The sequence below is a fragment of the Gossypium hirsutum genome, chromosome A04 (assembly GCF_007990345.1).
Source record: "Gossypium hirsutum isolate 1008001.06 chromosome A04, Gossypium_hirsutum_v2.1, whole genome shotgun sequence".
NCBI lineage: Eukaryota > Viridiplantae > Streptophyta > Magnoliopsida > Malvales > Malvaceae > Gossypium > Gossypium hirsutum.
The window spans coordinates 59,463,436-59,477,794 of record NC_053427.1 but is presented as its reverse complement, the minus strand read 5'-3'; the positions used below and the strand labels follow the sequence as shown (position 1 = coordinate 59,477,794).

The 14,359-nt window shown below is 31.2% G+C and overlaps 1 long non-coding RNA gene across 1 annotated transcript; it reads right to left on the bottom strand.

Annotated features, from left to right (window-relative positions):
* Window positions 1-9,931: 9,931 nt before the first annotated feature.
* On the bottom strand, window positions 9,932-11,197 carry LOC107948561 (uncharacterized). The gene is made up of 2 exons (XR_001697459.2): window positions 10,390-11,197; window positions 9,932-10,110 (listed from the first exon to the last, which is right to left on the bottom strand). It is a non-coding gene; the product is annotated as an uncharacterized lncRNA (long non-coding RNA).
* Window positions 11,198-14,359: the final 3,162 nt, after the last annotated feature.

Here is a 14,359-nt window from a genome sequence, read left to right as displayed (position 1 = left end):
GTAACATTTTTATATTATATATTTAATTAAAATTTTTATATGAACTATATTTTAGTAATTTCTTTCAGTTTTAAGTATTTCAATATTAATATGTTACAAGAAAGAACAACTTCACTTTAAGATCAATACAAGCTCCTCTAATTAAATTATGTAAACTAATTTATAAGAAAAGAGTACTACAGTTTTAGGTTAATTCTCATCTAATTAGTAAAAATATATTTTTAAAATTGTAAAAATAAATTATTTGATAAATTTAGAAACAAAAATATATATATATTTATTTAGGTGTTATGCGTAAAGGGGGAATAAAACCTAAAGAATTGGGTGCAAAAAGTTGAAATTCCAAACTCCATTATGATGCCAATTGTTTGACCCAAAAAAAATATGACCCCAATTGACATTTCTGATTTAAATGGACGTTATCACAACATGGCTAAATTATTTAGAAAACCAAATATAATAAATGTTGAAATTAAGACTTTACCTAGAGATTAGTTATATAAGGATGAATTTTTTTAAAATAGTCAAATAAGAGTTCAGCCTATACAAAAGTGTTTAAGGTTTTTTTACGTACTTCAACTTAATTTGGAGTAAAAATTAAGTAAATACTAACTTGTTTAAAATAAAACACATAACACATAAATGAAATATTGTTTTAAAAGAAAATAAAGTAACCAAAATATAATTTGAAACTTGATATATAACATTTGAGAAGCTTTTATTCGAGCACTTTTGAAAAAGTTTTACCTTTACTTGACCATTTTGAGAGGTTCGACCTTCATTTGAACACTTTTATAAAAGCTGGGCACTTATATGATCATTTTAAAAGGTTTCATCATTATGTGAACAATCACTAAAATGTTAGGCCCAATTTGAACATTTAGTCTATAATAAGGTGGATTTGAAATTTAACCTATATTTACACTTCACCGTATTTTTTTATATTTGAACTATCGAAAATTAAACTTGACCATCAAACTTAAATCTTTAATTTTCTAATTAAATTTCATATTTTTACCATATAAAATTTTTAATTAAATTTGTATTATCCATTAATCGAGTTTTAATTCAATTAAAAAATTATCAATTTTTTTTAAATTATATTATTTCATCAATATTTTTATTTTTTATATATTTTTATAAACTAATAAAAAATACATATGATGAAAAGTTTCATTTTTACCAATTAAAATATTATTTGGTTTGTGTATAAATTTTTAATAAATATATTGTATGAAATAATCTTTTAATGCAAAAGTAACAATTTGTCTTATTATACATATTCGATAAAATGTGTACGTGACAAGTGTAAAATAAATAAGTATTTAATGAGCAAAAGTGGAAGAGGACCTCGTACCTTTTCTTACAAAGTTAGGAAGCCCGAGAAATATCTAAATCCTTTATATTTATAATAAAATAATAACAAAATTTGACCCAACTTGAAGTTTAAAAAGTAGCTGTTTATAAAATACATATTTAAAGTATGAAGAGGAATAGGGTCCTATTAACAGTTGATTTATATGTTAATTTTTTATTTAAAAAAAGTGAACAAATTAATTTTTATACAGCAGATTAAAAAATAAATTAATTTTTTGTTAAAAAATTTATTTATTTGTATGATTAAAAATTAATTTTTGTATATCAGCATAATGTACATGTAAAGATGTTTATGGGCCAGGTCGGGTCGAATTCGGGTTAGGCTCGGACAAAATTTTAAGCTTATTTTCTAGGCCTGAGCTCGGCCTGGCCCAAAATATGGGCTAAAAAATTGTTCAAGCTCGGCTCGAAATAAAATTGTTAAGCCTGAGCCCAGCCAAGCCCATATTAAATTTTTTTAGCTTATTTCATTAAATAAAAAAAATTAAAATATAATAAATCAAATACATTTAAAAACATAAAAATAAATATTAAAACAAGAAATAAATAAAAAATGAGACTAAAATAATTCTTAAAACAATACACAAATTGAAAATATAATAAAAAAGTGGTTATATTAAAATTGAAAATAAAATGTAAATATGATTAAAAATAAAAATATATATTTAGTATATAATTCGGGCCGGGCAGGCCCAGGTCAAAAAAGTTTTACCCGAGGCTCAGCCCATTTTCTAAATGGGCCTCTTTTTTTGTCCAAACTCATATTTTGGGCTTATATTTTTATCCGAACCATCTCATTTTTCGGGCTGACCTTCGAGCCAGGCCGGGTAGCCCGACACATGCACACCTCTAGGTGCACATGATATACCAAATATTAATATTTAATTATTTTATCAACCATATTAATTTTTAAAAATATAAATAGATGAAATCTTTAATAAAAAATACTATTTTACTTTTTTTTTAAATTGAGGGAATAGTTTATATAATATTTTCACCACTACCACGAAAACTACAAAAGCAAACCAAAATTGAAGCAGTGGGCATGGTCGGCTCAAAATCATAACTTAGTGATCTGAAGTGGCAAACTAGTTGTTAGTACATTTTTCTTCAATAACCAATGCGTGTTTTTAATTAGCTTAGGCTTTTTTAAAAAAGAACATAAATAGTTTAATAACCCAACCACTTTTTTCAAGAAGTAGACAGCAAGCAATTATCGTTAGATAGAATACTAAAGACACTGATAAGTTGCAGTACGTATGTGACAGGTAAGTGTTACAAAGGTACGTGCCAAGTAAATTAAACAAATAAAGCTCAACCAATGTTGGTGCCTAGATAACGTGTCAGAAGTAGGTGAACAGGCTGTGAGGTTAGCAGTGCAGAGAAACAGACACGCCAAAAGAGGCGAGATAGGATTCCCCCGAGTCACGTGAGCCTTAGCGGTGACCGACAGATAGGTAACGGTACGCTCACGCTAAACAGTGACCAAAAAAGCTGATAACACTAGCTTTGGCCTTTGCGGCGCGTTTTATTTGTAATAGAAGGTATTATAATATTGAGGGGACAGCAAAATCCGCTAAGTCAGTTTTATTAGTTTATTCTGTTTTGACTTTGGTTAAGATAATAAAGTGTATCGTTATTAATTATAAAATTTTATTTAAATAATACAAAGTGATTATAGATACAAGTGTTAATTTCAAAAATATATTTAATTAACAAAGTATAATTAGTAGTATAAATTTTAATTACATAGTTACTTTATTTATATTTAAAAAATATTAATTATTATAAAAATTTTAGTATGATAAAAAATTTCTAAATAACAAAATTAAAATAAAATCATCACATGCAATATATTAGTATAAAAAAGTAGCCAATAAGACAATAACTAATAAAAATAACATGAAAAAATAAATATCATATGCAAGTTTATCTATTTGCTTATTTAAAGAGTTATTTGCTCTTTTTTTTATTTGGTACAAATGGATATTCCTTCTTTTAACATTTAATATATACATGCTAATACATCCAATTTTCTTATGTTATACTATGGTGATATTGTTAATATAAAAAATCCTTTTTTTAGAACCATAAATATCCTCTCAATTACATTTCGAAATTTTGAATATCTCAAAGTAAAAAGTTTGTGAGCTGCCTTTGATGCTTATGTTTAACTCTATTCTCTCAAATGGTATCTTATCTACGATAGGGTGTAATAAAATCTTTTGTATTTACATGTTGGAAAAAATCTGGTTCGAAAACAGTTTTCTTGCACAGTGTAAAATTAAAATTTTAAAAACCGAGTTGGTTAGTGATATTTATAGAAATAAACCTTAAATTGTATTTGCACCTGTGTTTTTGGCTCGATGGAACCTTTTCGTTCCCAACTTTCAACCGAACGGCCTTTTCTACTATTCTCGGACCATGAACTGCTTCAAGTGTGGACTCGAACGATTCAAGTCAAACACAAAACCAGAAATAGTTTTCTTTGTTTAAGTGTGAAAACAAAAAATCTCTTCTCAATAGAAACCGATAGAAATTGTTATTCCGAAAAATAGATTTAATAATTGAGAATAAATTCTCTCTATTTTCGGGTAGAGTAACAATATCTTAAAGTTGTGTTAATAGCCCTACTAGTGTCATCTACTTATAGGGAGAGAATGTAGAACCCTTGTTGAAATTGTAGAAGTTTATTTCAATTAAAAAAACAAATTCCTAGTTTATCTAGGAGTATAGGGGGCAACAACCCTAGTTAATAATATTAGGGTTCGTCGTCCCACCCTTTATCATGAGGGGCTTTTGGGCCTCTCTCATATCAGGTCTAATTACAAGTACTTCCTAGACTTTTAACTTAATACTTTATAATTTGATCCAACACGATATTTGTTTTTCTATTTCCCAAAATAAACATTTCAATATATTTCTAATTAAATAATCTTCTCAACTCAATTCTAGTTCCGTTAAAATCATGACGACTTTATTGTAAAAGAATCTATGAGAAAATATTTTAATATTTCTCCATTTGGCGGTTCACTATGACCAAATGATTTATTTCTATTTTCGAACTTCATTTAATTCAAAAAACATAAATTCATTTCCAGGTCATTTACATTTTCATTTTCATTGTGGAGAAAATCATAATCATTTCCAAATGGTTTCATTTCTCTATTTTCATTTTCATTTTCATTTTCATTTTCGTTTTCGTTTTCGTTTTCGTTTAAGTTTTGAAGAAAAACATAATCATTTCCAAATGTTTCTCATTTCTCCATTTTCACCTTTTATATTCATTTTTGTTCATTTGATTCAACATGCAATTCATTTCTGGTTTCAATGAGTTGGTAAAAGGACCGATTGAACATATGCAATTGGGGCTTAAATGATTTATAATTAAGTTTCAATTTTTCGCCTATAAATTATAAACTCATTTAATTACGAAGTTATTCCACTATAGTATCATGATTGAGCTTTCCCCAATGGCATACCATTACGAAAGCAACTCGATTAGTATTCATCCAATGACCTTGTTATAAGTGTGTTACCCTCATATGATATTCTTAATCTCTTTAAGATAATATCCATTCTCCCAATATGATCATATTTTATCTCATGGTAACCATTACATCTTCCTTCATGAAAAGTCAATTACTATCAAATAGTAATCAAGTAATTCATCACAAAGTCATTTAGAAACTTTGTTTTTGAACACTTGAATCAAGATAATTTTTGCAAATTTTGATTAAGAAAATTTTGGAATTATATTTTGTTATATCAAAACATTCAAAAATTAAAGCTAACATATTCAAAAGTTATACGACAATGCTTACGTGACTTTTGTACCATGTGACAACTTTCAATTGGTTGAGTTTTCTTATAGGTTAATGCACTACATATCCTCCAAACTTGTATTAAATTATTACTTTGATACCTAAAGAGTTTTTTGCATCAATTTGGTACTTGAAGTTTCCAAACATGATACAGGTTATTGCAAGGCTAATTTTCATTTTAAAAAAGATGATGTAGCACGAAAAAATGTCTTTTTTTTTGCAAAATAATTTCAAAGAAAAAATAAATTTTCAAAAAATATATATATAGAAAATTTCCTAAAACTATAAAATTATTCTTTTTTTAATTAAAAAATGTAAGAAAAATAAAAAAAAGCCTTTTTAAAAAATATAGCAAAAAGTAAAAAAAATATCAATTCTTTTAAATCAGAAAATTTAAACAAGGATAAAAAACCCAAAAATTATAGAAATATATATATTTAAAATACATAAAATTAAAAAAAAAGTGAATTCAAAAAATGTATGTGATATACCTCATTTCATACAAAGATACATGGCAAGCCGAAAAGACATCTGAGTAGCAAGCTAGCTAGCAGTGAATCGAGAAGTCATCCACAAGTCTTACCTTCTGGCACAACCATCTAGGCAAGTGTAAGCCATCCCGGGCTGTAACACCCCTCGCCCCTCGCTTGACCCAATCGTCGGGTTCGAGCTACAGGATGCTATAGTTAATACCATAGCAAATACAATCATTTAACATTCAATATGAAACATTATGCATGCAAACAAGTAATAGATGTTATAAAATCTTTCTCAAGTCTTATTCAAGCCTGCGAATGCTCTAAAGTTAACTTGAGAGGGGGTTCCTTGTCACAATGTAACATACAATTACAAAACTTTATATTGACATCACGATGTGAGGAGATTCCTTGTCACAACGTAACATACAATTTTAGTCTCGTCACGACAATGGGGTTTCTCATCACACCGTGGCCTGGAGTCCAGAGCTCGTCGCAACAACCATCGCTCCACGTCGAGATGTGACATACTATTTTGGTAAGAAGAATGATCCAAATAATACATGTTTCATAAACTTTCAAACAACCTATTCAATAGCCAATCAACTTGCTAAATTCAAGTTAAAACACGTACATAATCCTACCAAACATACCAAATCATTTTCATTTCAACATTTATAATATACATTCATTCAACTATGGCTATTAAAAATTAACATAACCTATTATCAACAAAAACTAGACAACATAATACAACATATTCCAAAGTACATATGTTCAAATACATTTCAACTCATTCACTTATTTATCAAGCTATCAAGACCTATCTTTCAATTTCAATCTCAACACTTCTCAATCATGATCACTTTTATGCTATTAACATTTCATTATGCATACCTCAAACATGCCATTCAAGCACTCCTGATTCCACCAATTACCAAACATTTCAAATTCATGCATTTAGCCAATTTCATGCTATAAACTCATAAAAATCATCATATGCCAAGATCATCACAAGTTATCAAAACTCAACATGACATTTATGTCTTTTATACATATACCAAAATACTTATATAAATTATAATCATATTAAGACATTCTATATATACATGCCACAACTTTAGGTTCAAAATGACCAAAAGGTAACAATTTGGTGATAAGATAGTGTGATCTTCCAATTGATCTAGCTTGATGAGTTTTGCAAGGTGATCTACAAGAGAAAGGAAAAACAAACAAGGTAAGCATATATGATGCTTAGTAAGTTAATAAGCATTAAACAAAAACTTACCACATTTTACAATTAAACACAATAAGATTTCTAGGTCGATAAGTTTGCCGAAACATAGCAAATCACATGTCAATAAGGTGAGTTTAATATATAACCACTTAATATGGTAACTCAAACATATAATAATCAATTCACATATAATCAACATTTCAATACCATTCTCATAGTCCAATCAACATTTAACCATTTAGGTATTAAACTCATATCATATCATTTCCATTTTTCACTTTTCATTAACCATTTAGCCCATGAACTCTAATGAGCAGATTTCGATACACAAGTAACTACACCACACCAGATTGTTTGTTCGAGTAGTAACTACACTACACCAGGGCACCGAAGTGTAAAGCCTGCAAGCAATCATAGACCTCCACCACACCAGGGTCTCCATAGAGACATAATAGTTGGTGATCCACAACAAATGTTAGATCCCGATATACACTGTAATGATCTCCATACAATTACATATCTCGTACAATCACATTTTCTATACAATCGCACATATAACCCCATTGACATGTCAATCATATCCTAGCATTTACTAAGTTCACTTGGGCATCTTTAAAACATATATCTATTTCTCTACAATTTAGTTCATATCTCACCTTTTGTATCAATTCGCAAACAATTTCCCAATTTTGAGATTTTTCTAAATATTTCATTATTTTTTAAAATTCCTAATTTTTTCCTTTTTTGAATTTACTTCACAAAAAAGACATTGTGTGACGTGTATGTAAACTCGAAATTATATAGGTTTTTCTATATATTTTTACCACCTTTTTACTTAATAAATATGTTAATCTTGAGTAATTGTTATTAAAATAAGTGAATTTTACTTAATTATTAATATTGGACATGAATTTACAAAGTATGTGAAATTGTGCTTAATTACATGAATTTTTTTTACATATTTTATATTATTTTATGTTAATTTATTAATATGTAATTTTTCACTATGTAGGAGGATCATTGAAGATGTGATTGATATGAATGAAACATGGACATGCACAAATCAATTCATGTGGATAACAAGACCATGCAAACTGGGTCATAAGGTTGATAATTTGACCCAGTAAAAGATATACTAAAAGATGGGCATGTCTAATAAATTATTGGGCTAGGAAACCTTCCAACAAGAGAGAATTAAAGCCTAGTTTCGGCACAAGTAGATGGCTACCCAAAAGAAAACTTTAAGGTATTTAATTGAAGGTCTTTACAATTGGAAAATAATCAAAAATCTGCCAACAACTTTGCTGTTGAAACTATCCACTCTATGGCTAGTAATAGCCTTGGTTTGAATTCAAAATGAGGAGACTAAGTCATCCCTTTTTCCATTAATTGTGGCCGGCCATATGTGAGGGAAAAGGAAGGAATTTAAATTCTATTTTTAGTAAACTCTACCCCTTGCCTTCACCTATAAATACCATACAAATCTCACTTCTCAAATCATTCCTCATCCCTCAACACTCATCTCTCATTCATTCTCTCTTCCATTTCCCTTTTCATTTCCCTTGCATAGCCACCATCTCCCTTTCCATCCTTTAGCCAACATAAGTTTTGTCAAAAGCATTCTTTGGCCGGCCACCTTAAAACCCTTAATAAAGAAGCATCAATCAGAATAGAAGAGCGCATCAGTCAGAATAGATCTGAAAGGCTGCTAAACTGAATAGAGTTTACTCTTTCCTCTTGTTATTTATTTTAATTATGCTTGCTTTGAGTTTATTGTTTTTGACATCAACTATGATATTTTAAATCCTATTTTCTAGGATGATTATGTTAATTCAATAAGATTTATTTTATTCATGTTTAATATGTTTGGGCCTCAATCGATCATGTTTTCAATTAATATCATGATGCATTTTATTCATACGAGATTGAGTGCATTCAGATTAGCTGAGTGGTCCTAACCAGACGGCAGCTAGTAGACACATAATTGAAAAGTGTAATGCTCAATTTAGATCATTAAACCCAACTAAGTTGACGTTCATAATATATTTAGTTAGCTCTATTATCTTACATAGTTTTTAGGTTTATGTGATTAAATTATTGCAAATGTAAATGTCCATGTGACCTTGCATAAATGCTAAGAAACCCTTAGTCTAATATGAACAATAAAATGCATATTTCACTAAGTAAAAGATCTGAGAGGACTTAATTTGGTTTCCAAACTCATGAAAGATTGAGTTTCCATGGAAGTATTTCCGAACATTGTTAAGCATGATAAAGTAAATTGAATTGATTAATACAATTATCCTAGCCATTAATTCATACATTTAGGTAAATTGCATCTAGATTAAAATTGCATTAGGGATCATTCTTTGCATCTCGTTAATTTCACTTGGTCTAAACATCACCATTCAAATTATTGTGTTTTTATACCAAATTGTGAATTTATAATTTCAAAAATAATCGATTAACATGCACAGTTCATGTGGAGACGATAATTCATTTTATTTCTTATTACTTCAACGAATGTGTACACTTGCACAAACCGAACATTATAGTGCACAATAACACTACAAGAAAAATGCATTTACTTATGTTAAAAAAATCTATCGATAAAAACCCAAAAATTTATGGCACCTTAAATCTTATATCGACAAAAAAATATGCTACCCCAATGAAATAAGGTCGTTAACAGAATATTTGCCGGTATAAGGTTATACTAACGAAACTGTCTGTATATCACTTTTTCTTATACCTACATACAGATCCGTCAATAGAAGCTATAGTTATTCCAACCGTAGCTCATCGCCAGTACAAGATTTTGATCTACTTGACGGTCTTTCCATCAGTAAAAGTTATTTATTTTCTATTTTGCTTTTGTTTGACATTTACTGACGAATAGCTTAATTATTGTTTTTTACAATTTTTGTTTGATTCTCAAATGTTCTTTTCCAGCCATCATATTTGAATTAAGAGATATTAAAATCAAAAAATTCGTAAAAAGAATTAAAGAAAATAAAGAAACAAAACAAATATTTTTTATTAATAATGAATATTAATACATAATCCAGTTAACATAAACATCAATGCCTACAAAGTTAACAAATGTCCTTGTTAGAGCAATGTTGAGTGCATCAAAGAGTGCCCATCACCATAGAGTTCAAACACACTAAAGTATACATAGTTTCTAGAGCAAGACCTGCCATTTTGGTGGTGAATGACAAGTTAATTTCAAATATGAATATAATCTAATCATCAAACTACATTTCCACAAAAGGCATTTCAAATGTATATATTAATGCCTACAAAGTTAACAAATGTCCTTGTTAGAGCAATGTTGAGTGCATCAAAGAGTGCCCATCACCATAGAGTTCAAACACACAAGTATACATGTGGTAAATGACAAGTTAATTTCAAATATGAATATAATCTAATCATCAAACTACATTTCCACAAAAGGCATTTCAAATGTATATACCTACTACTCAACTGTTTCCACCATCCACATCGATTTTGTTTCCCAAAACAAAAAATGGGAGCAGCGTTTGATTGATGGGGAGGCGCGTTCGGCCACGAGGAAGCGATCTCAGAGCTGTTTTGATTCTTTATTCACACCGACTATCCGAACGATGGGGAGGCGCGTTCGGCCACCAGGAAGCGATGGTCAGAGTGGTGTGACAATCAGACGGTGGATTTAGCCGGATCGGAAGTTTGGATTTTATACTTCAAGCTTGGAGCTACAAGGTTTAGATCGGTTTCGAAGAAAACCAGTCTGAAGAGGGAAGGAAGAAGAGACGGTTGGAGGTGTCTCAGGATCGAAAGGACGATAGTGAATGGCGGCGCACGGCGGAGCTCGGTGCTGGATGAGAGAGAGGCAAAGAAGGTTTTCTCAGAGGATGTGAAGAGGCAGGGAAGAGATTAGGTTTCATCAGTGATTTTGGGTTTTTTTATTGGGAAATTAATTAAATTGGGTTAAAAGAAAATCAGATGAACATCAATTCCATCCAGCTAGTCGTGTGTATACATAATGAAACATAAATAAATATATATATTTTTTAAACGAAAAACTCCCCTAGGTGCTGCGTTTTTTTACCCTGCATTTATTGACGGATTATGTTATCCGTCGGTATAAGGCTGGTCTACATGAAGGGATTTCGATATCTATTACGATAAAACTAAGAAATACTGTCAGAAAAATTATACCAACGGAGCCGTTTGTATAGGGTTCTTGCAATAAATTGGTTTTTAGTGTAAGAGCATGTCATGTAAACTTTTTGTAAATGAAGATTGGCCTTGAGGTAATGTGTATCCTGTTTAGAAATTTCAGCTATTTATTAATATAAAAAGCACCTTAAATGTCAAAGTAATAATTGAGTACAAGTTTGAGCACTAAATAATGCATTAACCTTTTTTTTCTTTTATAGGAGAGGTGATAGTTGGACTAATTTGGTTAACGAAGATATAATTTTAAGTAGCACTTGTAACCAAAAATAGAGTTTATGTCTAAAATTTGTCTAAAATCAAACCCCATTTAAAGAGTTCAAATGAAACGTTTTATTCAAGGCATCTTTAAAAACATTAATAGTGATTGGAGAACTAAGTGAGCACAATGGTATGAAAGACGATGAACCAAAAAAGGTAGAACTAGCAAAAAAAAAAGTAGGGTTTAGAGACGGAAAAAGTTTAACCAGTATTGATATGGTTGTTGACGGTTAAAACTGAAATCAAGTCTCTTTTAGTGACACAACTCCTAAGTCTCTTGTGTGGGGATAAAGCCAATAAGACAAATAGTGAGGAAGATTCTATCAATTTATTAGATGGGGATGGCATTACAAGAACCAAGATGGAATACCAATGATCCACTTTTCGGAATCGGTTCATCAACTTATAGTAAGTGTATGCCTAAATTAATGATTATAAAATTGCTAGGAATAAGGATCAAGTTTAATGCCTTTTTTAGTAAAACATATGTCTTATGAAAATTGGCTCAACCTGTGACAGCCCAAAATTGACCCTAGTCGGGAAGTGGTTTCGGGACCACAAAACCGAGTCATAAAAAAATAATTGATTTCCATATTCTATGCTTATTATGTGTGTACATGAGTATGTGGAAGTTTCATTCTCCAATTTTGCCAATTGCATGAGAAATTATTAAATAGGGATTGATATGAGACATGGTGAAAATATGATAGGCTAATTTAAAATGGTCTATTAATGCATGTTGTGAAAATGATGGGTTTGCATGTCAAATTACCCAAAATTTGAGCTAGTGGTTGGCCATGCTATGGGTGGAAACATGTTGGGAACATGTTGGCCTAGTGAGGTATGTAGGAAAAAAATAAAATAAGGGGCATGGGCATAAAATAATGAAAAGGAGTATGATGAATACAAAAAAAATGTGTGTAGTTGTTTCCCCCCCCCCATTGCCGTGAGCTAAAGAAAAGAAAGGAGAAAATTTTTGTTCATCCTTTCTCATCTTCATTTAGCCGAAACTAGAAAGAAAAAAACAAAGAAAAAAAAATGCTCATCCTTTGGTTCATCCTTGGCCAAAAATTTTAAGGAGGAAGGAAGAAGAAAGGTTGAAGAGGTTCGGCCATGCATGTAGCTAGGCTAAGGTATGTTTGATGATGTTCCATGAGATGCATGCATGTTTTAGTTGTTAGCTTGAGTTCTACCTAGCCCATGGTCTAAATCTTGCTATGTGATGGAAATGACACTCGGCCATGGATGCATCATTCTTGGTTGATGTTTGATGTTGTGGTGATGAGGCATGAGGATGAGTTAAGATTCGGCCTAGGTGGAGTTTGTGTTAATGCCATTGCATGCTAAATATGAAGCTTGTTAATGATGCATGTGATGGTGGCTTGATGATTCTTGAACCTCCTTTTTAGCATTTTTGAGTGAGCACATATGTGCATTGGTTGCTAAATGGAGAAGAATCGGCTAGCAAGTTGTGTGCTAAGGCCGAATATAACTTTTGCATGTTAATGAGCAATGCATGTGTTAAATTGATGGAAAGGGAGAGGATGCTTTACTAGTGTGTATATGTGTGTATTAGCCAAGTTTTGAACTTGAAACAAAAGGGTGTTTAGTCAATACAAGTGACCATACTTGTAGAATGTATTAAGTGTTGAAATCGGCCCCAAAATAGACATGCATATTCGGCCAAGGGGAAAAAATTAGCTAAAATGTTGAGTTTGATTCATGATTCCGTACATATGTGACTTTAATGTCTAATGTATAAATATGGGCTAAGTGCCTTGTGTTCCTCTTTTTGATGCTCAAATGATTAAATCAATTTATTTGTTTAATTAAGCTCAAGAGCAAAGGGGAACTAAATCCGATAAAGGGAAGGAAAAAATGGTCGAATAGCTATTGGAATCGTTCGACAACACCCGAGGTAAGTTCTTGAGTAAAAGAGCTTAAATTATGATGTGATTAGATCATGTTTTGAGCAAATTAAAATCATGCTCTTTGTGTGGCTATTGAGCCGAATTTGCAAGAATGATAAATGTCTTGTGTTTGAGTTTTGCTAACGAAAATGAAATACGAATGGGCCATGATTTATTGTTAAATGTGCATGGTTATTTGAATGATGTCCGGGCTAAGTCCCGAAGGCTTGTGCTAAGTGACAATATTCGGACTAAGATCCGAAGGCATTTGTGCGAGATACTAATTCCGGGCTAAGCCCGAAGGCATTTGTGCGAGATACTAATTCCGGGCTAAGCCCGAAGGCATTTGTGCGAGTTACTAAATCCGGGTTAAGTCCCGAAGGCATTTGTGCGAATTACTATAACCGGGCTATGTCCCGAAGGCATTTGAACGAGGAGCTATATCCGGTTAAATTCCGAAGGTACGTGATTTGGGAATGAATGAACTTGCTGTAAAATTCCAGTTAATACCCTCGAAACACCCCAACATTGAGGTATGTTTCGTATGTGCTTGAATTTAGTTGAGCCCTTACAAATAAGTATTCGCTCAGTTGATAAACGAGCTACCGGCCTTTGGCTGAGTTGATCTTTTGTGTATGTACATAAGAGTTGATAATGTGGAGCAAGTACGATATCGTAAATTTGTGCATATGAAATTATCCGTTTAGCTATATGAATGCTATACTTTTGTTGTGCTGGAATTCCTTGCTCAAAACTTACTAAGCATAAATTGCTTACTCCGTTTCATTGCTCCTCTGTTTTATAGATTTGGTTCTTCAGCTATCGGACTCGGGATCTTGAGGTCAAAGTCGCCCACACTATCAAAGCCCCCTTTTGGTACAATTTTGGTTGAACTTCGAAATGGCATGTATAGGACTACCCGTTTGTTGTGGGTCGTGGACCCTTTGGACTTGTATAAATTTTGGATAGCCATGCGAAAATGGCTTATATGTGTTTGAGTATATTGTTATAATCATTTGGTGTGGATATGCTTGACAAGGATTGGCCATGGGGATG